This window comes from Lactuca serriola, chromosome 2, assembly GCF_051521515.1.
Source record: "Lactuca serriola cultivar US96UC23 chromosome 2, Lser_US96UC23_V15, whole genome shotgun sequence".
NCBI lineage: Eukaryota > Viridiplantae > Streptophyta > Magnoliopsida > Asterales > Asteraceae > Lactuca > Lactuca serriola.
Window position 1 is genome coordinate 106,631,068 of NC_136409.1, and position 27,546 is coordinate 106,658,613.

General features: G+C 35.5%; 1 pseudogene; it reads left to right on the forward strand.

The window, feature by feature from the left end:
- The first annotated feature begins 24,947 nt into the window (after positions 1–24,947).
- On the forward strand, positions 24,948–26,598 carry LOC145086606 (3-ketoacyl-CoA synthase 19 pseudogene; annotated as a pseudogene).
- Positions 26,599–27,546: the final 948 nt, after the last annotated feature.

Genomic DNA, 27,546 nt, shown 5'->3' on the forward strand with positions numbered 1-27,546 from the left:
AATGATGTACGTTTGAAACACATCTAGGTGAGATAAATGTGTTGGTACAAATCCATGAAGTTGTTCCACCGCTCTCCAGATTGAAGCAGTGATTGTTTATAGAGTTGAAAGAACCGAAGATGGTGATAAATACTTCGACAGTATTGAAATTAATGTGGTACAAGATTTAGAAGAATTAAATGAAGATCAAAGGAAAGGCTAATGATGTTTTTTAGACTCAATAGCCCAAGACTTTGTGATGTAGTATGTAGTTCAAGTAGTAATATTATACAGGATGCTTAGACCTAGTATTTAATAATACTGAGTGATGATTGACTTTTATCACATCCTTACGGAAGTTCCATTGTGGGTTAAGCCGACTTTAACATACATGATTAGGATGGTGAATTAAGTCATTTAGTAATTAAAGGTTAAGTAACTTACTTTTTTAAGTAAGGTAGAATGCTTAGTTGAAGAAACAATACACCCATAGTATTGTATGAGAAGAAATGTTGTAGTTAGGAATGACAGAGAACCAAGTTGAAGCTAGTAGAGCTTGATGAGATGCAGATATAATGCTGAATTCATAGGATAAACTCCTATGAAGTAGACTTAGACTTACTCAGATACAAGAATAACAATGTCATGGAAGGATAATGAAATGAACAAAGGTGCATGGTGAATTACATAAGTTAAAAGATGATGCAAGTAGTTGAAAACCGTTTGTCTCTACACTGCTAGAGTAAATTTTGGGTGTAGTATGTCTTGCAGAGTAGACACTACCCGAGAAAGAATTTATATGAAGAATTGGAAGTAAAATTCTATCGACCTACGAAAAAGTATTAGAATATGCTAGATCAAGCATATGCGTGAGAAGAATCTTAGAAGGCGAGTATAAGTAATCCAAGATATGTTTGATAGAAACATAAAAACCCTAGTTAAGTCTAGGAGAAATTGTTGTATGTATTTGTTTGAACACATTCATGTGTGATAAGTTGTTTTGTAAATTTGAATGGTGACTTGGAAAACTGCGAGAGAATACTTGAGACGGGTATGAGTAGGTGTGAATGGTAGTAGAGGCTTATACTATCGGAAGCACAGGAATCACGCTTGGATCAGGGAAAGTCACAAGGTTACCAAGAAACTAGTAAATGATTCTGTTTTATTCATGAGTGTCGTTACCTTCGTTTCGGTAATGAATAAGAATATAATTATCGTTAAAATCTTAATGTCATAAAGAATGGAGTCCGATTAATATAAATCTACAAAGATAAAGTTGATTGGTATAGAAAGCTATGTATTGAGTAATAACGAAATTTCAGTCAAGAAGGAGATGGTCGATAGAAATATAATAATCTTCATTAAAGAATTGAGCAACCATTAACTAGAGATGTTACCTGTTATGAAGGCGATGAAGAATTTAGTTATTCATGGAAGGATTAGAGTATGAAATTCGTGATTTCGTAATCAATCGAAATATTCTATCATTTGACAAAATTGATGTGTATGCCCGAAAGCACGAATTAGAGATATGTGCTGCTATTCTTTCTGTTCCGAAGCATCCACGTGTTGACCAAACTCTTTTTGTTTTCTCTATTCTATCAGCTCGATTTATTTCATCTGATTCTAATACAAGAGTTTGATTCGTTATGTGTCTTGCACGATATAAAATCAAAGGTCATTAGAATATGACCATTCGAGTTGTTGTTGTAGCAAAAGTAAAGACCTTATCTTGGGTTTAGTCTATAAACCAAGAAGGAGCAGGAGTCTGCAATGAGAATTGAGTTTTAACTCAAAGATTAGGATCGAAGGTCCAATAGAGAATGATGAGCGGGTGCAGGTTTGAGCACCGCTAGTAACTAATAATTGTGAAGAGTTTGACAATCATTTAGCAAACAAAAAGTTAAATATCATATATTTTAGATTACCACAGAAGAGGCAAGTTAGGACTCGAATGTTGTGACCAGTAATTTTCTGGTAAACTCTAGATCCGCTTACATCTTATTTGATTTCGATGCCTCAGATTCTTTCATGCCTTATAAATTCGCACATACTTTTCAAATTGCTTGTTACGCAATTATCCAATCATTTCATATAGATAACATAGGAAGTATATCATTAGTTACTGATAAAGTCTACAGGGATAGTGTCATGGGAATTGAATGTTATAATCTTCTTGCTAATATCTCCTTGCCCGACTTTGATATTATTCTCGGCATGGATTGGTTGTCAAAGAACCATGCAGAACTCTTGTGCTACGAAGAGATAGTATACATCCCTATCGAAGAAGTGGATTCTATTTATGTCTATGTTAAAAATAATAACTTCTTTCTTAAGAACTCATAAATTTATATCGAAAGGATATTCTACTTATCCGACTAATGCAGTTGATATCTCAAGAGAGGGGAAGAAAATTGTAAATGTTGTTTTTGTTATTAATGAAAATCTTGATGATCTTCCCGACAAATTGTCTGGACTACCATGAATAGGCAATTAGAATTCCGAATTGACCTTATGCCTGGTGCCACTCTAATTGCCAAAGACTGCTATATAGAATAATAGCATATGGGTAATCGTCGACCAGCTGACTAAGAGTGCATATTTTCTTGCCATACGTCCAACGGTTTCTAATGGAGAAATACGCACAAGTTTACTTAGAAGAAATCATCAAGAGACATGGTATGCCACTAAAGGTTATTTCCGATCGTGATACTCGCTTCACTTCTCACTTTTGGGAGAGTATGAAACGTGAATTTGGATCTCGAGTTGCTCTCAAGCACAACTTATCATCCCCAAACAGATAGTCAAATGGAGAGAACGATCCAAACAGTAGAAGATATGCTTCATGCATGTGTCATGGAATTCGGTGGTAACGAGGACAAGTACTTGTTCTTGTAGAATTTTCATATAATAACAGTTACCATGCTTCAATCAAAATGCCAACATATGAAGCATTATATGGTTGTAAATGCCGTACGCCATTATGTTGGCGAGATGTAGGCCAAAAAATCCTTGGAAGCTCTGAAATGATTCAAGACACCACTGATAAGCATCAAATTGTACGAGAAACAATGAAAGCAGCCCGGGATCAACAAAAGTTCTATGTAGAAATGAAGGAGACGATCCATATAATTCCAAGAGGGTGATACTGAAGGTAACCCCGTGGAAAGGTATTATGAAATTTGAGAAGAAAAAGAGATTGAGTCCTAAATTTGTTTTCAAAATTATCCAGAGGATTGGTAAACAAGCATACCACTTGGAATTGCCTGAAGATTTGGTAGGTATTCATGATGTATTTCATGTGAGTTATCTGTGCAAATTCTGGAGCGTATATGATGAAACGATTCCGTTATCCTAAGAGAAATTGGATAATAAGTTAAGATATGTAGAAAAACCTGAAAAGATCGTAAACGAATGAACGACTAATCTATGTAATAAAGAAGTGGAGTTGGTGCTTGTCAAGTGGAAGCACCATCGAGGCCCAAATTATACTTGCGAAAAATAAGAATGAGATAAGAGTGAAATATCCTCATTTATTTTAATCGTTATGATTTCGGGGATGAAATCCACAAAAGGATGAGGTATTTCTAACATACACTTTTTGAAATCGTGTATTGTAAATTATAAAAGAGAATAATATTATGAAATATTATGTGAAATTGAGTGTTGAGTTCTAACGGATAGTTTTTACTAGAAATGAAGTTAAACTATGCTTAGAATCATTCAGAAAGTATTGGAAGTCTTATGAGATTCCAATCAAAAGGCAAATAGTGAAATTTAATGAAAATATAAAATTTGAAATAAGTAAAATTTTAATATTGAAAATTATAAATAATCTCGTTAGAAACTTGTAGGCGAAAACGTCATCGAAATCCGAGTTATAACGAAGGAGTTATGACCTATCGAAGATCCGCAACAAAACTGGCGCGATGCCGAATGATGTTAAAAGTGAGTTTTTGATAAGCTACTTTTTAGCCTTAGTGATCTAAATGAAAGTCGTAGTATTCGTTAAGCCGAGAAGTTTGATAAAAAGAACGCCAAAATGTGACTTCGTATGAGGAAGTTAAGATTTTTCTAAGTTTCAGCTTAGCAGTAGACAACTAAAAACTCGAATTTTCGATCGAGTGAATTTTAGCCAACACAACCTAAACGAGAATTGAATATCTCATCAATAGTAATACAACGGTAAAAAGTCTGACGAAAACGGATGTCAGATGAAGAAGTTATGAATTTTAAACGGACTTACCAATCCCGGTCTTTTAAAAATAATAATAATATTAAAAATAAATCCAAATTAGCCGACGAAGTTTAAACGAAAGTTATAGAATATATTCCCGCCTACGCATGCATATAAAGAACGTCAAAAACAGAGCTCGTATGCGAAAGCTATGGATTTTAGAAGATTTGGGCACATTTTTCAAGAACTTTCGCACGGATAAGCCTTATCCGTAAGCCGCCCCTTCTCGCTGCTGACCCGTGTCCTCCTTTAATTAGACCGAAGCGAGGTCCACTGCGCATGCGACGTGCCTGGCGTCCTAGGCGACGTCTAAGACGGCTCGTAAGACGCCTCACATCAGCTGCGTGTCCCATCTGCGAAGCTGCCACCTGCCCTCCTTCCCTCTTGCTTCGGATCCGAGCCTCGCACTATAAATAGTGATTGCGAGACCTCCCGGGTATTTTTGAGAAAATTGCCAAATTTCACCCTTTAACCTATATTTCTTTCATTCTGACTTCCCCCGAAGCCCCGATATCACACCAAACACCTGAAATATGTTCTAAAGTGCCCGAGAAGCCCAAGAAATTTATCTTTTCGGTATTGAAGCTCTACCCACGCAGAGCCCGATTATCAAGAAAACTCTCGGTTTTCAATGAAGAAAGTCATATGTAGAGCCAAAGTGTTGCCCAAATTAATATTTTAACCCCCGCTTATTTCACAGTGAGTTTAATATATATGAACAATTGTATGTTATGTGTTGTATGTGCTATGTGCTCTTTAGTGTTATTACTACGGGTTATTTTCCCGTGTTATTTTTATTCGCTATTTTTAATTTCAAAGAAATACCTTTGACCATGTGATCAGTGAAAGGACTTAGATTCACGTTGGTACTGGTATGTAGCCTCTGGCCATGTAGAACATGTCTCCGTAAGAGAATGATTTTTATTCTATGGTATTGGCAGAAGGTTAGACAGGGCTGAAAGCCTGAAATCTACCAAAATGTTAATCTGAAGTTGTATGTCTTCTGTGCCATTTGGGCCGAAGCTTTGTTGATGTATATCAAGTATGGAAATCGTTATGTCTCATTGATTGAATATCTTTGAATCAAATCAATGATTGATATGAAAAGTTTGACACATGATTCACATATACCCTTGTTGTTCCTTTTTCCTCTTTGCTTCTGCCATATTGAAGTATATATATGGCATAACGTTATATTGTATCTATTATTGAACTCACTAAGCGTCACCGCTTACCCTCTCAATGTGTAACAAATTTGCAGGAGATAAATAACCAGTATAGTCATATACTGTCGGAAGGTTTAGAATAGTTGTAATATTACTTTTGTATTTAGGGATCATGTATGTTTAAATGTATAGTATCCTGGGTAGTTGTGTAATATATAACACTTTGTAATAGACGGTTTGTATATAGTCATCTGTAATCTCTTTATCAATGTAAGATATTGTTTTTATGAATATGCAAGGAGCATGTTTTGAAGTAACTATATTGTCAAGTATGAAAGTTTGGGTCTTTTAGAAATACGAAAGTGAGGGTCTTTCAATCACGGTATCGAAGCAGTGGTTTAAGTGAACTAAATACCACGAATTGGTATTTAGACTTAAACTGTTGGAAGTTCAATATATGAACTGGATTCATAGTAATTATATGGATACAAACCATAGGAAATACTTAAGGGGGGTATTGGTTAGTGATAAACCCTAGTATTCTAAGATATTAAGTTACTTCAAAATTTTCAGAGAATTAGTTTAAGTGAACTAGGAATTTTGAGAATTTCTAGACTTTAACATAAATTGTTAAGTGAAGATGGTACGATGTGTATTTGGTATATTAGGTTGAATACCTAAATGGAAACAAGCACTAGACTATTAAGAAGAGATATGCCTTATATTCTAATATGTGCCAAATGATAAATGAATATAGCATGCATTAGGTTGCTAGCCTTATTGCTAATATTTAAGAAAGTTTATCGTCTGTTGTCGACCTTGATTTAAAAGAGAATATTTTATGTTTAGAAATCTAAGAATTTCTGTATTAGAATTTACATGAGACTTTTCGAAGTGATAGAGAGACTTATGATAGTCAACATCGATAAATTTGTAGATAAACGATCGTGCGATATCGTAAAATAATATTTACCAAGTGAAATCATAAATAGTGTATTAATACCAATATAGTGGTGTTGTACATTCAAAGTATAAATTTGATGAAATAATAACATCTTTAGAAGAATGATGTACGTTTGAAACACATCTAGGTGAGATAAATGTGTTGGTACAAATCCATGAAGTTGTTCCACCGTTCTCCAGATTGAAGCAGTGATAGTTTATAGAGTCAAAAGAACCGAAGATGGTGATAAATACTTCAACAGTATTGAAATTAATGTGGTACAAGATTTAGAATAATTAAATGAAGATCAAAGGAAAGGCTAATGAACTTTTTTAGACTCAATAGCCCAAGACTTTGTGATGTAGTATGTAGTTCAAGTAGTAATATTATACAGGATGCTTAGACCTAGTATTTAATAATACTGAGTGATGATTGACTTCTATCACATCCTTACGGAAGTTCCATTGTGATTTAAGCCGACTTTAACATACATGATTAGGATGGTGAATTAAGTCATTTAGTAATTAAAGGTTAAGTAACTTACTTTTTTAAGTAAGGTAGAATGCTTAGTTGAAGAAACAATACACCCATAGTATTGTATGAGAAGAAATGTTGTAGCTAGGAATGACAGAGAACCAATTTGAAGCTAGTAGAGCTTGATGAGATGCAGATATAATGCTGAATTCTTAGGATAAACTCCTATGAAGTAGACTTAGACTTACTCATATACAAGAATAACGATGTCATGGAAGGATAATGAAATGAACAAAGGTGCATGGTGAATTACATAAGTTAAAAGATGATGCAAGTAGTTGAAAACCGTTTGTCTCTACACTGCTAGAGTAAATTTTGGGTGTAGTATGTCTTGCAGAGTAGACACTACCCGAGAAAGAATTTATATGAAGAATTGGAAGTAAAATTCTATCGACCTACGAAAAAGTATTAGAATATGCTAGATCGAGCATATGTGTGAGAAGAATCTTAGAAGGCGAGTATAAGTAATCCAAGATATGTTTGATAGAAACATAAAAACCCTAGTTATGTCTAGGAGAAATTGTTGTATGTATTTGTTTGAACACATTCATGTGTGATAAGTTGTTTTGTGAATTTGAATGGTGACTTGGAAAACTGCGAGACAATATTTGAGAGGAGTATGAGTAGGTGTGAATGGTAGTAGAGGCTTATACTATCGGAAGCACAGGAATCACGCTTGGATCAGGGAAAGTCACAAGGTTACCAAGAAACTAGTAAATGATTCTGTTTTATTCATGAGGGTCGTTACCTTCGTTTCGGTAATGACTAAGAATATAATTATCATTCAAATCTTAATGTCATAAAGAGTGGAGTCCGATTAATATAAATCTACAAAGATAAAGTTGATTGGTTTAGAAAGTTATGTATTGAGTAATAACGAAATTTCAGTCAAGAAGGAGATGGTCGATAGAAATATAACGATCTTCATTAAAGAATTGAGCAACCATTAACTAGAGATGCTACCTGTTATGAAGGCAATGAAGAATTTAGTTATTCATGGAAGGATTACAGTATGAAATTCGTGATTTCGTAATCAATCGAAATATTCTATCATTTGACAAAATTGATGTGTATGCCCGAAAGCTCGAATTAGAGATATGTGGTGCTATTCTTTCTGTTCTGAAGCATCCACGTGTTGAACAAACTCTTTTTGTTTTCTCTATTCTATCAGCTCGATTTATTTCATCTGATTCTAATACAAGAGTTTGATTCGTTATGTGTCTTGCACGATATAAAATCAAAGGTCATTAGAATATGACCATTCGAGTTGTTGTTGTAGGAAAAGTAAAGACCTTATCTTGGGTTTAGTCTATAAACCAAGAAGGAGCAGGAGTCTGCAATGAGAATTGAGTTTTAACTCAAAGATTAGGATCGAAGGTCCAATAAAGAATGATGAGCGGGTGTAGGTTTGAGCACCGCTAGTAACTAATAAGTGTGAAGAGTTTGACAATCATTTAGCAAACAAAAAGTTAAATATCATATATTTTAGATTACCACAGAAGAGGTATGTTAGGACTCGAATGTTGTGACCAGTAATTTTCTGGTAAACTCTAGATCCGCTTACATCTTATTTGATTTCGATGCCTCAGATTCTTTCATGCCTTATAAATTCGCACATACTTTTCAAATTGCTTGTTACGCAATTATCCAATCATTTCATATAGATAACATAGGAAGTATATCATTAGTTACTGATAAAGTCTATAGGGATAGTGTCATGGGAATTGAAGGTTATAATCTTCTTGCTAATATCTCCTTGCCCAACTTTGATATTATTCTCGGCATGGATTGGTTGCCAAAGAACCATGCAGAACTCTTGTGCTACGAAGAGATAGTATACATCCCTATCGAAGAAGAGGATTCTATTTATGTCTACGTTAAAAATAATAACTTCTTTCTTAAGAACTCATAAATTTATATCGAACGGATATTCTACTTATCCGACTAATGCAGTTGATATCTCAAGAGAGGGGAAGAAAATTGTAAATGTTGTTTTTGTTATTAATGAAAATCTTGATGATCTTCCCGACAAATTGTCTGGACTACCATGAATAGGCAATTAGAATTCCGAATTGACCTTATGCCTGGTGCTACTCTAATTGCCAAAGACTGCTATATAGAATAATAGCATATGGGTAATTGTCGACCAGCTGACTAAGAGTGCATATTTTCTTGGCATACGTACAACGGTTTTTAATGGAGAAATACTGTCACACCCCGAAAAACGAAGGCGGAAAGATTTCCGGGGTTGACTCCACGTTGAGTATCAAATCCAATGTACATAGTAAGTAAAGTGAAAAAAACATTACATTACATATTAAAAGTTTTACAATTTGTTTCAAAAGACACAGTTTATACAGTTGTGATACATAATATAGTTATAAACAAAACGAACGAGCCTTGCACGCACACGATCCTGAACCAAGTAAATCTTCGGGTACCTGTACTATCTTTGACCTGAGAACACAAGCAGTTTGAAAATCAGCATAACGCTGGTGAGTTCATAAGTAGTTTTGATTTGTAAAAATGTTTATGTTTCCTTTCTGTATCTGAAATGTAACACACGCCAAGAAAATCTCATATTTTCTTAAAAGTTGGTTATTGTATCATAAAAGTAAAGTATAGTTTGATTATCCAATTCATTGTTCTATTCCTTTTATGTACCAATGTATTCCCAGGAAAGTCCTATACTTTCCTGAATTGTTAGTTATTGTAAAAGATGTAATGATATACAATTGGTTACACTTTTCTGGTTATGTATATGTTACCCAGGAATGCCCCATGCTTTCCTGTATGTTGGTCTTCAATGTGAAAGATGTATTCTGTAAAACCTGGTTATGTACAAAGTTTCCCCAGGAAGGTCCCATACCTTCCTGAATGTTGGTTATCATATGTAAAAGATGTAAAAGATGTAAACTGAATCCTAGTTATCTGTAAAATATAATAAGTAGATCATTATTACTATAAGTAAATCTCTGTTATCCTAGTTGCGAGTTCCATAACCATACTAAAGACTGAACCTGTGGCAATAAGTAGTCCATAGCCTTGTGGCAATAAGTAGTCCACAATTCTTATGACTTTCGTCACCCTTGAACCATTTCGATTCGGCTGTAGCTAGCAGCCAGGTGTGGGGTAGTCAGCCCCGTATAGATCTATACACTCAAGTCACGCTCTCTAAATTCCAGAGATTCTGGTTACGGGTGTAGTCCTCCACTCGCGTATCTCTGTGGAGTGTTCGCCGAGGACGTGTCTCCAATCATACGGAATAACAAATTTACTAGTAATAATAGGAAAATCCTCCATTCGCGTATCTCTGTGGAATGTTACCGAGGACAAGACAGTGTACGAATTATATTGTTCATGTGTTATAATGTCATGCTTTTAACTGATAAAGTGTGGAAACTATTTGTGAAATATATAAAACATAACAGTTTATAAAACCCATTTCACAAATAAATGTTTAAGTGATCTGTATATATTCTTCTAGTTATCATATGTGTAATCAATATTAAAAGCATATGAAATGTGAAGCACACACATAAAAATAAATTTTGAGTACAAGAAAACCCTTGTACTTTGCTTGTGTTCCCCCCTGAAAACAGTGAAAAACAGTGAAAAAGGGTAGGGGTATGAACTCACCGGACTCGGAAATGCGTCGTTTTTGGATACTAGACGTTGGTTCGGGGATTGTTTACTCGCGATGACCCTATGTAAAATGAAATAATGTCCATATATATACAATTAGGGATACATTCACTAATTATATGGAACATTACATTCCAACGAGGTTAAACACCTCAAAATGAGCGTTTGGAGTGACCCGGGTGACATCTTCGGACGTGTAATGGCACTAGGGACTTGGGACTTGAGTTTACTCCCTAAGAGTAAAAATTTTAAAGAGTTTGCAACCACAAAACACACCCACACATGAGTTTACGGCCGTAAACTCATGTTGGTGTGATGTTGAAGGTTTAAGGGCTTAAATGGACATGGGGATTGCTAGAATGGATATCTAAAAATGCCTTGGAACACTTGGAATGAATTAACACCATTTAAAAGGGAGTTTACGGCCATACTCTTGGATTTTACGGCCGTAAACTCACCCATGGCCAAGAATGATTAGTTTAAGCTACAAAGGACAATCACATGTGATTCTAGTTAATTTTCCAAGCCTTGAAATGAATTTGCAACACCATTAAACCTATTTTTGGGAGTTTACAGCCTAGAGGCATGTTCTATGGCCGTAAAATCTCTTATACTCATGAAAAGTTAGTTTTTGATGCTTAAAAACAATCACATGTAATTCTAGAATTTTATACAAGCCATATAAGTGAATTTGATGCATCCTTAAGCAAGTTTTATGAGTTTACGGCCAAGGGTATGTTCCTAGGCCGTAAACTCCTATAAATGACATTTTTGATGTGTTATAAACCCTTAAACTATTTTTAGATGCATCTTGATTTTACTACAAAGCCATTGGTTGAGTTTCAAAGCATTTTGACATGTTTTAAGGCACTAAATCACCATTTTAGAGGAGTTTACGGCCCAAGAATATGTCTTGGCCATAAACTCACTTTTATCCCCCAAAAATCATGTTTAAAGTGTTCCAATTCTAGATTAGCAAGCCTTAATGTCACATCTAAGTCCCAACTATGATTTGGAAGGGTTTAAATTCATGAAAAACCCCATTTACTTGAGTTTACGGCCCAAGCTTATGCCTTGGCCGTAAACTCCTTCAAATGGCTCAAAATCTAAGTTTTAAATGTTATAAGTCCTGTCCATGAAGCCATTAAGTCATACCTAAAGTCCAAAATTGCTTAGGAGGGAAATTAGGGCTTAAAAACCCATGCTATATGAGTTTACGGCCCATGAAGGCTCCATGGCCGTAAACTCATGAATGAGGTCATAATCCATGCTTTGAACTCTAATTTGAAGGCTAAGAAGGTTACAATACAAGCTAAAGTAAGTACCTTAGAGATTTGAAGCCTTAAATTTGAGATTTGGACCTTAATTCTAGCTTGAGGAGAGAGGTTGTGAGAGTTTAGTGAAAAATTGGCCAAAGGCTTCAAATGAAGTCTTAAAACACTTTATATAGTGTTCGGGAATTGGACACGACGGAATTCTACCCGACACTGACGTTAAGTGAGGCTTTTGGTCATACCCGACCAATTTGTCGTGACTCGATACGGTCGATTCTATAATTATTCCGATTATTAAAGTGGGATGTTATAATGATTTCTAAATCTATTAAGACACCCAATAAGTCATTTTAGGTTGATATAAACTAATGACTTAATAAAATGGCGAAATCGGAAACGAATTTGAAAATGACGTTTGGTTGATCGAATTGGATTACAAGTTGAGGTACAAGAAGTGATATAAAATTTCGAGTTGTTACAAATACGCACAAGTTTACTTAGAAGAAATCATCACGAGACATGGTGTGCCACTAAAGGTTATTTCCGATCGTGATACTCGCTTCACTTCTCACTTTTGGGAGAGTCTGAAACGTGAATTTGGATCTCGAGTTGCTCTCAAGCACAACTTATCATCCCCAAACAGATAGTCAAATGGAGAGAACGATCCAAACAGTAGAAGATATGCTTCATGCATGTGTCATGGAATTCGGTGGTAACGAGGACAAGTACTTGTTCTTGTAGAATTTTCATATAATAACAGTTACCACGCTTCAATTAAAATGCCACCATATGAAGCATTATATGGTCGTAAATGTCGTACGCCATTATGTTGGCGAGATGTAGGCCAAAAAATCCTTGGAAGCTCTGAAATGATTCAAGACACCACTGATAAGCATCAAATTGTACGAGAAACAATGAAAGCAGCCCGGGATCGACAAAATTCCTATGTAGAAATGAAGGAGACGATCCATATAATTCCAAGAGGGTGATACTGCAGGTAACCCCGTGGAAAGGTATTATGAAATTTGAGAAGAAAAACAGATTGAGTCCTAAATTTGTTTTCAAAATTATCCATAGGATTGGTAAACAAGCATACCGCTTGGAATTGCCTGAAGATTTGGTAGGTATTCATGATGTATTTCATGTGAGTTATCTGTGTAAATGCTTGAGCGTATATGATGAAACGATTCCGTTATCCTAAGAGAAATTGGATAATAAGTTAAGATATGTAGAAAAACCTGAAAAGATCGTAAACGAATGAACGACTGATCTATGTAATAAAGAAGTGGAGTTGGTGCTTTTCAAGTGGAAGCACCATCGAGGCCCAAATTATACTTGGGAAAAATAAGAATGAGATAAGAGTGAAATATCCTCATTTATTTTAATCGTTATGATATCGGGGATGAAATCCACAAAAGGATGAGGTATTTGTAACATACACTTTTTGAAATCGTGTATTGTAAATTATAAAAGAGAATAATATTATGAAATATTATGTGAAATTGAGTGTTGAGTTCTAACGGATAGTTTTTACTAGAAATGAAGTAAAACTATGCTTAGAATCATTCAGAAAGTATTGGAAGTCTTATGAGATTCCAATCAAAAGGCAAATAGTGAAATTTAATGAAAATATAAAATTTGAAATAAGTAAAATTTTAATATTGAAAATTGTAAATAATCTCGTTAGACTTGTAGGCGAAAACCTCATCGAAATCCTAGTTATAACGAAGGAGTTATGACCTATCGAAGATCCGCAACAAAACTGGCACGATGCCGAATGATGTTAAAAGTGAGTTTTTGATAAGCTACTTTTTAGCCTTAGTGATCTAAATGAAAGTCGTAGTATTCCTTAAACCGAGAAGTTTGATAAAAAGAACGCCAAAATGCGACTTCGTATGAGGAACTTAAGATTTTTCTAAGTTTCAACTTAGCAGTAGACAACTAAAAACTCGAATTTTCGATCGAGTGAATTTTAGCCAACACAACCTAAACGAGAATTGAATATCTCATCAATAGTAGTACAACGGTAAAAAGTCTGACGAAAACGGATGTCAGATGAAGAAGTTATGAATTTTAAACGGACTTACCAATCACGGTCTTTTAAAAATAATAATATTAAAAATAAATCCAAATTAGCCGACGAAGTTTAAACAAAAGTTATAGAATATATTCCCGCCTACGCATGCATATAAAGAACGTCAAAAACAGAGCCCGTATGCGAAAGCTATGGATTTTAGAAGATTTGGGCACATTTTTCAAGAACTTTCGCACGGATAAGCCTTATCCGTAAGCCGCCCCTTCTCGCTGCTGACCCGTGTCCTCCTTTAATTAGACCGAAGCGAGGTCCACTGCGCATGCGACGTGCCTGGCGTCCTAGGCGACGTCTAAGACGGCTCGTAAGACGCCTCACATCAGCTGCGTGTCCCATCTGCGAAGCTGCCACCTGCCCTCCTTCCCTCTTGCTTCGGATCCGAGCCTCGCACTATAAATAGTGATTGCGAGACCTCCCGGGTATTTTTGAGAAAATTGCCAAATTTCACCCTTTAACCTATATTTCTTTCATTCTGACTTCCCCCGAAGCCCCGATATCATACCAACCACCTGAAATATGTTCCAAAGTGCCCGAGAAGCCCAAGAAATTTATCTTTTCGGTATTGAAGCTCTACCCTCGCAGAGCCCGATTATCAAGAAAACTCTCGGTTTTCAATGAAGAAAGTCATATGTAGAGCCAAAGTGCTGCCCAAATTAATATTTTAACCCCCGCTTATTTCACAGTGAGTTTAATATATATGAACAATTGTATGTTATGTGTTGTATGTGCTATGTGCTCTTTAGTGTTATTATTCCGGGTTATTTTCCCGTGTTATTTTTATTCGCTATTTTTAATTGCAAAGAAATACCTTTGATCATGTGATCAGTGAAAGGACTTAGATTCACTTTGGTACTGGTATGTAGCCTCTGGCCATGTAGAACATGTCTCCGTAAGAGAATGATTTTTATTCTATGGTATTGGCAGAAGGTTAGACAGGGCTGAAAGCCTGAAATCTACCAAAATGTTAATATGAAGTTGTATGTCTTCTGTGCCATTTGGGCCGAAGCTTTGTTGATGTATATCAAGTATGGAAATCGTTATGTCTCATTGATTGAATATCTTTGAATCAAATCAATGATTGATATGAAAAGTTTGACACATGATTCACATATACCCTTGTTGTTCCTTTTTCCTCTTTGCTTCTGCCATATTGAAGTATATATATGGCATAACGTTATATTGTATCTATTATTGAACTCACTAAGCGTCACCGCTTACCCTCTCAATGTGTAACAAATTTGCAGGAGATAAATAACCAGTATAGTCATATACTGTCGGAAGGTTTAGAATAGTTGTAATATTACTTTTGTATTTAGGGATCATGTATGTTTAAATGTATAGTATCCTGGGTAGTTGTGTAATATATAACACTTTGTAATAGACGGTTTGTATATAGTCATCTGTAATCTCTTTATTAATGTAAGATATTGTTTTTATGAATATGCAAGTAGCATGTTTTGAAGTAACTATATTGTCAAGTATGAAAGTTTGGGTCTTTCAGAAATACGAAAGTGAGGGTCTTTCTGTCATCTTGTATAAATGAGACATACCTAATCAGGAGAAATTACATTTTGACATGCCATAGATTTTCACCTTGAATTGGAATGTGTTTCTAAAATGAAAGACTTAGGAGTAACAATATACATTCTTGGAATGTAAAATCAATAGAAATAGATAAATATGAATGTTAAAGTTTTAAAATGTTTATGCATATATTGACAATGTCTTGAAAGTGATCAAGATACTAGATACCATTAGAGGACTCTTGGCATTGCCACATGGCACTAAGTTTGAGCTAGCCTAAAATTGGATCTAGGTCATAGGTTTGAGCTATATAGAATGATTTATATTCAATTTGCTTGGCAAATGTGTAATGCCCCTTTCTAAAAGTATTTATTTATGGATTCCCAAGATCAAGAGTAAGGACGTTTCGGTCTTTTATGGGCAATGGGTTTCATTCGAGAAGGTTTCGGACCAGGGTGTGTTGCTAGAAGCGTAAGGCTTCTCGCCACCTTTATGTGGATATAAAGTTCGTCGGGAACGAACTTAGGATAAAGGAGATATTGTAATTTGAAGTTATTGGCATCAATGGTCCCTAAGGGAAAAAGTTGGCAAAGAGGTCCCATGCATGCTAAGTATGCATGCACGTGTTTGGCTGGGTACGCCCAACGTAAGCTGGGTTATGCCCAGCGTATGATGGAAAGCGAACGCGGAGCCTTATAGCGTACGCTCAGCATATTCCTAACATCTAGAAACCCTAATTCTTTGAGTATGAATGATATTTAAACAACTTTAGGAGCTCATAACCCTCCCTAACCTTAGCCTCCACTGTTTAGAGTCGTTTACCCCAAACCCTAGCCAACTTCTTGAATGTGTGATCTATTGAAGTGAATTTGGAGTGTCTTGAGAAGAAGGTGTTGCATCTAGTGAGTGGAGGAAGAAAGCCAACGTGTAGATCTGAAGTTTTCTGGTGGTTTAAGAGCTCCTAAAGGTATAAAGCTTCTTGCTTGACATCTATTTTGTATAGATCTAAGTGTGGTGAAGTTTTGACACCATTCTTGCCCAAAAACCCCCCAATATGATGCATGATGTGTTTTGGTTAAGATAAGATGTCCTTTCAGACCATAGGAGAGGTCTTGAGTGAGAAAAATGAGGTCTCGATGGCTTTGGTTGTCCCATGTATGAAGTAGGAAGGTCTTAATGGGTTAAGACCTTGAGTTAAGAGCTTTATGGATGTCAAATAGGATAAAGTTTGAGACTTTATGAGTCCTAGGCCCTTTTTGTCACTGGATCTAGCATATGGGCTTAAGTTCTTTAGCCATTAAGCACATGGAAGCATTTTGGTACAGACACGTGTACGCCCAGCGTAACTTATAGAACGCCTAGCATAGTGGGTCAGCGACGTACGCCCCGCGTACCAGAGGAGTACGGCCGGCGTACGCCCTCTGTTGGGTTTTCGAATTTGGGCCTTGAAGTATTGGACCGTTTATAGGCTAGTTGGGCTTGGGCCGTGTCTGAACTGTATTAGATGGAGTATTTTGGGCCCAATAATTATTATGGACCTTGGATCTAGGCCCGATTAGGAAGATGGACCCAATTTAGTAAATTGGGCCTATATTGGGCTTTGCATAAGGACTTGGTTTTGGAACTTGGCCCAATAAAAGGAAATGGATTTAATGAGTGGTGTGGGCACTTGGCCTAGAAAGTCATGTTGGATTTGCAGGTTTTCGGCAGTTGCAAGGTCAGTTATCCTCACTATACCAAGGGTCTAAGGCACCAAGGTTGGCCATTTGAATTGTTATTTGAGTAATTGTTGTTGTGATATGTTAGTTTGGTATTCTGCTAGAATGGATGATTATTTGTTGGAATGGCTGGTTAGATCGGCATCCTGGTAGACTGGATGTGGCTATGCTTAGTGACCTATAGTTGGTCGGACTGTCTGTATGCTGATAGGAGATTATCTGTGATATGTGCACATGTTTGAGCAGTTTTAGAGGGTATTCCATCCCAGTAGGATGATAGGGACCTAGTACGTAGTTTATGTGGACTATTATGTGATTATCTGGTAAGTGCAACTGTTTGTTAGTATGTTGGCATTCCAACCCTATGGTTGTGGGCCAGGAGTATTCCATCCAGGTAGGATGATTGGACTCATAGTATGTTGGCATTCCAACCCGATGGTTGTGGGCCAGGAGTATTCCATCCAGTAGGATGATTGGACTCATAGTATGTTGGCATTCCAACCCGATGGTTGTGGGCTAGGAGTATTCCATCCCGGTAGGATGATTGGACTCGTAGTAGGTTGGCATTCCAACCCGATGGTTGAGGGCCTGGGGTATTCCATCCTGGGGGATGATTAGACCCATAGTAGTGGTTGTTGTATGTATAGGAGTATGGGCATTCCAAACCAATGGATGTGGGCCAAGAGTATGCCATCGTGGTAAGATGATTGGACTCGTGGTATGTTGGTATTCCAACCCGACGATTGAGGGCCAGGGGTATTTCAATCTGATGGTTGATCGGACCCATTGTATGTTGTTTATTGTTGTATGTGTATGGTTGTGTGTATGGGTATTTTGGGGGAACTCAATAAGCTTTTGAGCTTACGGTTTAAGTTTATTCTTTCAGCTATATCAGGTGATTGTGGCAAGGCAAAGGCGTGATCATACCGCTCCTCATATTTCATGATTTTGTGATTTGGTTCTGGAGATACTCTGATGTTTAAAACTGTTTTAAAAACAAGTTGTATTAACTTAATGGTTTTTTTTGAATGGTTTAAAATGTTTTAAATTGGCTTAAATTTTATGGATGTTACAAAATGAATCCAACGTGTGTGCCTGATTACGCACAACACTACGCACAACACTAGGTATCTAATTATATTGTGTAAATATCATAAGATACCAATTAGATACATGGTTAAGTCGCTTGATGACTATAAGAACATTATAAGGGTACATAAGAAGAACTAAGAAAATGTACATGAAATAATCAGTTTAGAAGAAGATGTTTATGTAAAGAGCTACATAAGAGGCTAACTTCAAAAAAGTATATGTATATATATATATATATATATATATATATATATATATATATATATGAACTACAATTAGATCATGGCTTCATTATGGAATGAAGAATAAGTTTTTTAGGGATGAGGTCCAAGCAAAATAAAATTGTACAATCTACTAAATAGAATACACTTCTACTTCAGATGTTCAAAACGAATGTGATTGGACGAACTAGATCATTGACAAACTAGGTTGAATCATCTTATTCAGGGATAACCTATAGATCTTTTGAAACTTAGAGAGTATACTTAATCAAGATAAGAGATACTATATCACATTAGTTCATTTGAAATTCTTTATTCACTTTTTGGAAAAGTCAGGTATTCCTGGCTTTTCCAAAAAGTCATTCTTTTGCCTAAAAACTCATTTTTACCAAACCCTTTTTAACTTATTAATTTTTTAAAAGCCAATAAACTAATAAGTCATTTTAAAAAACACTCTTAAACAACCCCTAAGCCGAAGATGAAGCGAACACTTCACACATGGACTGATTGACATCTATATCGGTGCTTGAGAAGCCCTAAATCAATTAGAAGTTTCCACGGGTCTCTGTTGCACACCCTTACTCCCCCATCTATCTCTCTCGACGATTTCTGAATATTAACTTCAATTCTGGCAGTTTTTTGGTATTAATTTCGCACCTTTATCTATGGCATTAATACCTTAGTTGTTCCCACCCCTAAATCGACCATAGTTCCTGGTTATCCTAAATCGATGGACGTTTTCTTTTCGACTTCTATGTTGTGTCATTCTCACTTATCAACAACTTTTTTCGGTCGTGCATTGCATCTAACACCGTGCCATCTCTCCACAGCTGCCAACGATTGAAGAGGACAAATTTCACTAGTTCACCTCGATGGAAACCCTACATCATGTGCCTTTCCCTTATACTAAGCTTCCATAAATCTATCTAGTGTTCTTCTTTATGTATATTTTATAAGTACTATTATTTTTTTTCCGAGTTTTTAATATGATTACTCTCTATCATGTCTCACTATGTAGCTTTCAGGATTAATTTTGGATTACTATGGACATGTTGGGATGCAAATGTGTGCAATATATGAAGAAATTTATTATTCCCCTTTTCCCCACATCTATTTGTGAAGAATATCAATATCTATTAAAACCTTTGATGAATTTCTGCAAACAAAATTATTACTCATTTTTTCCCTGTATCCAGTCTTTTGAAAACTTCTAGACCTAAAAATAATCATTTTGTTTTTGAGAAATTAAGCATGGTCTAAGCTATATCATTTAATAATTGATATTTGTTTTTGTATTGATTAATGTAAATTCAACATATTACGTGAATAAGGAGACTAAAGTACTTACATGCCTATGTGATTTGTGTTCCCATTCTTGCCTTTTCAAATATTTTTAGAAAATTACTTGAGTAAAGAAAGAAAAATTTAATCAAGTTGTTGTACATTTCTGCAATGTTGACTGTTGCAGATGTTAATTTTCACGACAAGTTGGCAAAGGATGATATTTTGTTTCATAGTACTCCCCAAATTAATTCCTACCATTATCATTATTCATTATTCACATCTATTATCTATAATTTTCATTTTCATTATTTAATTTAAAGTCTCAACATATCTGTTATGTGGTAGCCTTGATATAATATATTCTCTGTTATCCTTGTCAATTTAAAGTCTCACAAATGTTGTCTTCTCTCTCATGCAAAATAGGAAAAAAGTGATTCAATTATAATGTATGGTAATAAATGTCTTCAAGCTTTTTTGATAATAAAGTTTATTAAATTCTTGTATGCAATGATTAATATAAATCAGATGCTCGCGTACCCTTTATTATGTGCGATGAATGATTAACTAGTAGTTACTATTGATGGATTCTATTTTTTTAGCCGGAGGGAGTGGGCTGCGGCAATGACCGTACTTGGGTGCCACATAGAACGAAACACCACCCCTAGGTGTGGTACAGATGAGGCGGAGAGTGCGTTACGACACTCCAAAGGTGCACTCCTTTAAGCAATGTGATTGGTCTATTTTTTTTACCATCCCTGATTGATCCCTTTTATTTATTAAAAAACAAAAAATACCCAAGTGTCGCACCACTCTTTGAGTGTGATATAAAACCACACTTTTGTTGTAGAGTGAGGTGGTGCCTACGTACCAGTGAAGGAAGTGTAACTTTTATGGCATGACTCCCTTCAGCCTTACAGTGACGAAGTTAAATAATATGTTCTTATAATGATTTAAAAGAAAAAATATATTGTTATTATCGATTAAAAGTTTGTCTTACCATTTTTTAGGTTCTTGGCTTTGATTTTTGCACAAACAAGCTCAAATAGATGAGGAAATGCAACAAAACAAAAACAACTTGAAGAGAAATTAGTGGACTATATGAGATAATTAAATAACCCACCTTGTAATCCATACAATATGTATTTTTTTTGTTTGAAGACTAATATTATAAAAATCTTAAGTTTTACACCAATATTTAGAAAAAGCCTTAACATTTGCTTTTTTGGTTAGCTATGACCATAATTTTTACGTAAAATTATCACTCTGACATGCTCAATCAGTTTTATAGTTAACTTTGATATCTTTTATGCAAAAATCAGTCTAAAATCATGTTTAAAGTCGAAATATGTTATCTATAATTTGCAAAAAGTTACACCACATGGCTTTTTAACTTTATTTTTCTTTTTTTATAACTTATTTTGGATTTTTTTATTTTATTTTTTGTTTTTTATATACTTTATTTATTTCCTTTCTTAACTTTATTTTGTGTATATATATATATATATATATATATATATATATATATACAAAAAATAAAGTTAGAAAGTCATATGATGTAATTTTTTGCAAACTAGAAACACCAAATTTTGATTTTATTCTTAATTTTAGGACTGATTTTCTAAGAAAGATAATTAATTTAACTATGAAAATGGTTAAGTGGACTAGAGCGATAACAATGCGTAAAAGTTGTGGTCATAGCCCACCAAAAAGAATTTGTTGAGGTTTTTTCCAGCTACATGTGTAAAATTTGAGAATTTTATGGTATTAATCCTTTTTTTAACATTTATTATATGTTGTATGTAATTGTATTACTCACTTTTAATATATTAAACAATTTGTAACTTAATATTTATTAGGAGGAAGTGGTCTCTCCCAACCCAGTTAATGGATTGCTATATCAGTTCCACATCAATTTTTTTCTTTTATCTTTTTGAACCCACAATAAATAAAAACAACAATTTTTCCAATATAATCAACATAATCAATTAAAAAATACAAAACAACACAAGGTGTAACTTCTTAAACCTACGGTATAAGAGAAAAAAAGGAGAGAGAGTAAAGATAGAGAGATTATGTTAGGGTCTCTTAACCGGTTGAAGAAAAGAAATTAATGTTATCGTATGGCGAAGGGTAATGCTCTTGGTGGTACCTCAATACCTCCAACCTAATCCTAATGAAGCTCAGCCACTCCCTCCTCTATTAGTTTTGTTGTTGTATTTGAATACTATTATATGTAATGTTTTAACTATTTTTTTGTATTTTTGCTAGAAAAAATTTATTTTTCTAATTTTTATAAATCATTTTAGTGATGGCTTAGTTATGGAAATATCCATCAATAAGAATAAAATACCCTATCGGAAATTTGTAGCTAAAAGTTTGTCGGTAGTCCGTCATAAAATAAGGTCAAACAAAATCCCGTTGGTAATCAGTTTGTATATTTCTGACCTAAAATTTTGTCGTTTCTCCACCACAATTTCATCAGAAATCAGTCACAAATAATTAACCATGAAGGTTATTGACCGACCAATTTCCATCGGTAAGCTGTTTACTGACGGAATACCGATAGATATGACCATTGTAAAAATCCACTTTTCTAGCAGTGTTAATTTACCGAAAGAATAACACAAAAATTATTCGCTTCTATGTTCAGTGAACTTCAACAACGATCGTGTTAGTTAATACAATTAATTCACCAAGTTTAAGATAAATAATATCTAAAGCATGTCTAAAATAGGGAATATGCGCAGATTTTTCCACTACAGCGCCATAGCTCGAAGATTATTGGCTGCAAATATAATAATGCATACTACAACTTCAAAAAAAGTAAAAATAAAAATAAAAATTATTAAAAATTAAAAATAAAAATAAAAATAAAACATGTAAAACCCGGTAAAAATTAGAGGTGTTGATCGGGTAATATTTTGGGGTTTCGGGCAATTCAAGTTTTTTCATTTTAAAATAATTACCTATTACCAGGGGCGTATACGTACGGGTGGTCCACGGTGGCACCGGTAACCCCTAGGTTGCGTTTAGTTATAGAAAAACAATTTTTATTTTCCGTTTTTTGTTTTACATTTTCGATTTTCGTTTTCCGTTTTCATTTTTCATTGAAAAATTTAGAAAACGCGTTTAATTAACTTATTCATTTTTCATTTTCAGTTTTAGAAAATTAGAAAACGTGTTTAGATGTGTATTTTTCTATCGGTTTTCATTTTTAGAAAACGGTAACGGTGGTAGGGTGTGGGTGGGGGCAGTGACGGTAGCGGGTCGGCGGCGGCGGTGGTGGTGATGACAGGCGATGGTGGTGGCGGCGGCAATTGTGTTAGTGGTGGTGATGGCAGCGGCAACGGTGGTGGTGGTGCTAGTGACGGGTTAGTGGTAGTGGTGGTGGTGATGGTGATGGTAGGTCGGTGATTATGGTGGTGGTGTTGGGTGGGTGGGGGTGCGAGTGTGTGTTTGTAGGGGTAGGTGTGGGTTTGTGTGTGTAGGTGTGTGTGTCTGTGAGGGTGGGGGTGGGTGTAGGTGTGGGTTTGTGTGTGTGTGTGTGTGTGTTTGTGGGGGGTGTGGGTGGGTATGTGTGTGAGTGTGTTTCTGTGTGTGTGGGTGCGTTGGTGACTATGTATGTTTGTGTGTGTGTTTGTGGATGGGTGTGTGTGTGGGTGGGTATGTATGTGTGTGTGTTTGTGGATCGGTGTGTGTGTGTGGGTGGGTATATGTGTGTGTGCGCTTGTGGGTTGGTGTGTGTGTGTGCGGGTGTGTGTGTGGGGGGTGGGTATGTACATGTGTGTGTGTGTTTGTGGGTTGGTGTGTGTGCGTGCGGGTGAGTGGGTGTGTGTGGGGGTGGGTATGTATGTGTGTGTTTGTGGGTGGGGGGTGTTAAGGTGGGGGTAGGTAGAGGTGGATGGGGTGGAAGTGGGTGTGTGCGGGTGAGTGTGTGTGTATGGGGGTGGGTATGTATGTGTGTGTTTGTGGGTGGGGGGTGTTAAGGTGGGGGTAGGTAGAGGTGGATGGGGTGGAAGTGGGTGCGTGTTTATATTTTAGAAAAATTTTGGAATTAGAAAAATGTGGAAAATAATGATAATTAGTTTTCCAAAAATTTCCAACTTCTTTGTAATTTTAGAAAACGGAAAATTTTTATTTTCCGTGAAAAATCTAGAAAAATAGATGAACTAAACGCGTTTTCAAAATTCTCATTTTTCTTGGAAAATTTTTCCGGAAAACGGCCTATTTTTCCGCAACTAAACGCACCCTAACTTTTCCTGCCGCAGTAGAAAAAATTTCGACAATTTTTGAAAATTTTATTTTTTTCTACTACCGTGCAACCCCTAACTCTCCCGTGCAACCCCTGCTGAAAAATCCTGCATCCGCCCCTGCCTATTACTCTATCGAAATTAAGTTCGGGTAATTCGGATAGTGGGTCGGATTTGGGTAATTCGGTTATTACCTGAAATATATAATTTTTTTTAATGGCACCTAAAAATAAATTTAATGAATTAAATATGTCATGTTCTATTAGTCTTGTTTATATAAACAAACGAGACATAAACGAAGTTACTCAAACATTAAACATTGATATTTTTTTAGTCAATAATACTTGAAATATCAAGTAATATTTTAATAGCTTAATCTAATCTAATAAGATGTTAAAAAAACAAATAATTAAAGATCTTCTTAGTTTAATAGTTTAAAATGTTTAAGATAACTGTAGCCATAAGTTTTTCCATGTTCCGAAGTTTTGTCAAGATAATGAGTTTGTTAGTTGCAATAAAAACTATAATCTATAAGAGAATTAAGTTTTAAAGAACATGATGACATATAAAAGAATCATTTTTAATATTGTTGATGTCATACTTCTATAATAAAAGAGATTTATGTTTTACAATAATTATAGTTAGTTTAAGTGTGATCAAATACCTGCTACAGAGTACCACATCTATGAAAGAAAAAACAAATGAATTTTAAAAAAAAATTCCGGTATACCCAAAACCCAAAAAATGTATCCTATACCTAATCTGAAAAAAATCGGGTTACCTAAATAATTGAAAAAATTTACACGAAACCCGATTTACCCGATACACGAAAAAATCAGGCCGGTAATTCAGGTAACGGGTATGTTCGACAGGGCTAGTAAAAATGCATGGCTGATAGAACCCGGTTTTGTAACCCGGCAATATGAAAGCGGGTCCTTAATTTGTGGCGTTTTGTGGTAGTGATGTCCCTATATAAACAAACAACACTTCAAAACCCTCTATATTTCTCTATGATTCCCTTTGCAATGGAGTTATTAGCAACAAGTATGATCTTGTTAACGATCTCATATGTTACTTTTTGGTTAACAAAGCTGGTACTTGGAACAGGCAAAACATGCTATATGATCGATTACCAATGCTACAAGGGAAAGAAGGAGATGAAGCTGGACACCGAACAGTGTGCGAAGATTGTTTGGCGCAACAAGAATCTACGTGTCGAAGATTACAGGTTCCTTCTAAAAACCATGGTAAATTCAGGCATTGGTGAAGAAACTTATGGCCCAAAAAGCATCATATTGGGTGAAGAAGAACACCCAACACTTGTTAATTCTTTATCAGAATTAGATGATGTGTTCTATGATACGCTTGATAGTATTTTTTCCAGGTCGAATATTTCGCCATCTGAAGTTGATATACTAGTTGTGACTGTATCCCTAATCTCACCAGTGCCTTCTTTAGCGTCAAGAATCATAAATCATTACAATATGCGGTCGGATATTAAGGCGTTCAATCTCTCAGGAATGGGGTGCAGCGCAAGTCTAACTGGTATCGATCTGGTCCAACACTTGTTCAAGACTCACAAGAACAAAATAGCCATTGTTGTGAGCACAGAATCCATGTCGTCTCATTGGTACTGTGGGAGAGAAGGGTCCATGATGCTCTCTAACGTTCTTTTTCGGGTAGGAGGTTGTTCAATGCTTTTGACCAACGACAGAGATCGCAAGAAGCACGCGATTATGAAGCTGAAGTGTATGGTTCGAAGCCATTTTGCCTCGGACGATGAAGCCTACAACTGCTGCATGCAGATCGAAGATGATGAAGGATACGAAGGCTTTCGTCTCAAAAAAACCCTCCCGAAAGTTGCTGGTCGGGCTTTGATGAAGAACCTACGAGTGCTTCTACCAAAAGTGCTTCCACTTTGGGAGATAGTTCGTTATGCATGCCTCAAATCTGGTTCGAAAATCAACCTAAAAACTGGAATCGAACACTTCTGCATACACCCAGGTGGAAGAGCTGTAATCGATGAAGTGGGTATAAATCTAGGGTTAAGCGATTATGATCTTGAACCATCTCGAATGACGTTGCATCGTTTTGGAAACACATCGTCTGGTGGGCTCTGGTATGTTCTAGGATACATGGAGGCAAAGAAAAGGCTGAAGAAGGGTGATAGAATCTTAATGATCAGTTTGGGTGCAGGTTTCAAATCCAACAGCTGTGTTTGGGAGGTCACCAGAGACTTAGATCGAACCAATGTCTGGAAAGATATGATCGAAAAGTACCCTATAAAGCAGACCACAAACCCTTATCTGGAGAAGTACGCATGGATCAATGATGAAGATATGGATTTTGTCACACGTGAAGATGCAGAAAAGAGGCTTGGTTTTGCATAAACATTTATATATCTTTTAAATGCTTAGAGCACTAAAAGTTTAACGTTAGCTAAAAGTTTTTATTTTAGTGAGTTTCTTGTTATTTTCATCACCAATAAGAGTACTCATTGTCTCATCGATAATTTGTGGACAAGTTATCCAAGTGATTGGGGTTTTTAAATTACCTATTGGCATACTAGTTGTGTGAAAAATGTCTTACGTGTAAAATGTGTTTATTTTGGTTGTAAAAATAATAATAGTGCTTATATATGTTGTGTATAAAAGTTTCACTTTATTATTCTACTTATAATTCTTTTTTTTTACATTGTATTGAACATTACAAAAATTTAATAGATATTTATTTTAAACTTTAAAATGTTTCATTTTTCTCATTTAAAAAGTCCTATAACAACTGAACTTCCCCAGAGTTGAACGTCGATGCCGTATTCCACTATGCTCTATGCTCAACTTTGCTTCATTAATATAATCAGCTAAATACTTCATCACATTCAACCTAAGTTGCATGGAAACAGATACGGTAACCGGAAACGGATACGGAACGGAAACGGGAAACGGCAAAACTCAAAAATTCAAGATACGGATACGGCAGAGATACGGCAATATAAAAACATAAAAAAAACATATATTATAAAAAAGTCATGGTTACAAAATTGAAAATTCTTAATAATAGACTGATAACTAAACATTTAAAGTTTAAGGATTATATTTATGAAATCTGTAAAACCACAAGGGTGTTACTGCAAATTATTTGAACAATTTATATTGTCGTGTATCCATTAACCAATAGGATGATAGCATTTAGTCACGTCTCCAATCAAAAGGCTCCACGTACCAAAAGTTAATGTGGATTCTAGAATATATATACGCTACTCGAAGACTCTTTCTAGTTTCTACTGCCGCACCATTCGGAAGCATTTCGTCCGATCTCTCATTCTCGAGAATCAAATGGAGTCACACGACGTCGGTCTCCGCCGTGTTTTGGAGCTCGCATTTTGGGTCGCCGGTATTTGGACAATGTATAGGCGTTCTTCAAGAGACTGTGTAACTAAGGCTTTTTCCTGAACTAATTCATACTCTTCTTTTTTTCGTTTTAACCCTTAATATTTGTAATGATCATTAAATTGATTTCATATCTATCCGTCCAATACAAGTTTCGAATTTTGGATTTAATTAGAGCAAACAACTGTGTAAAAAAAA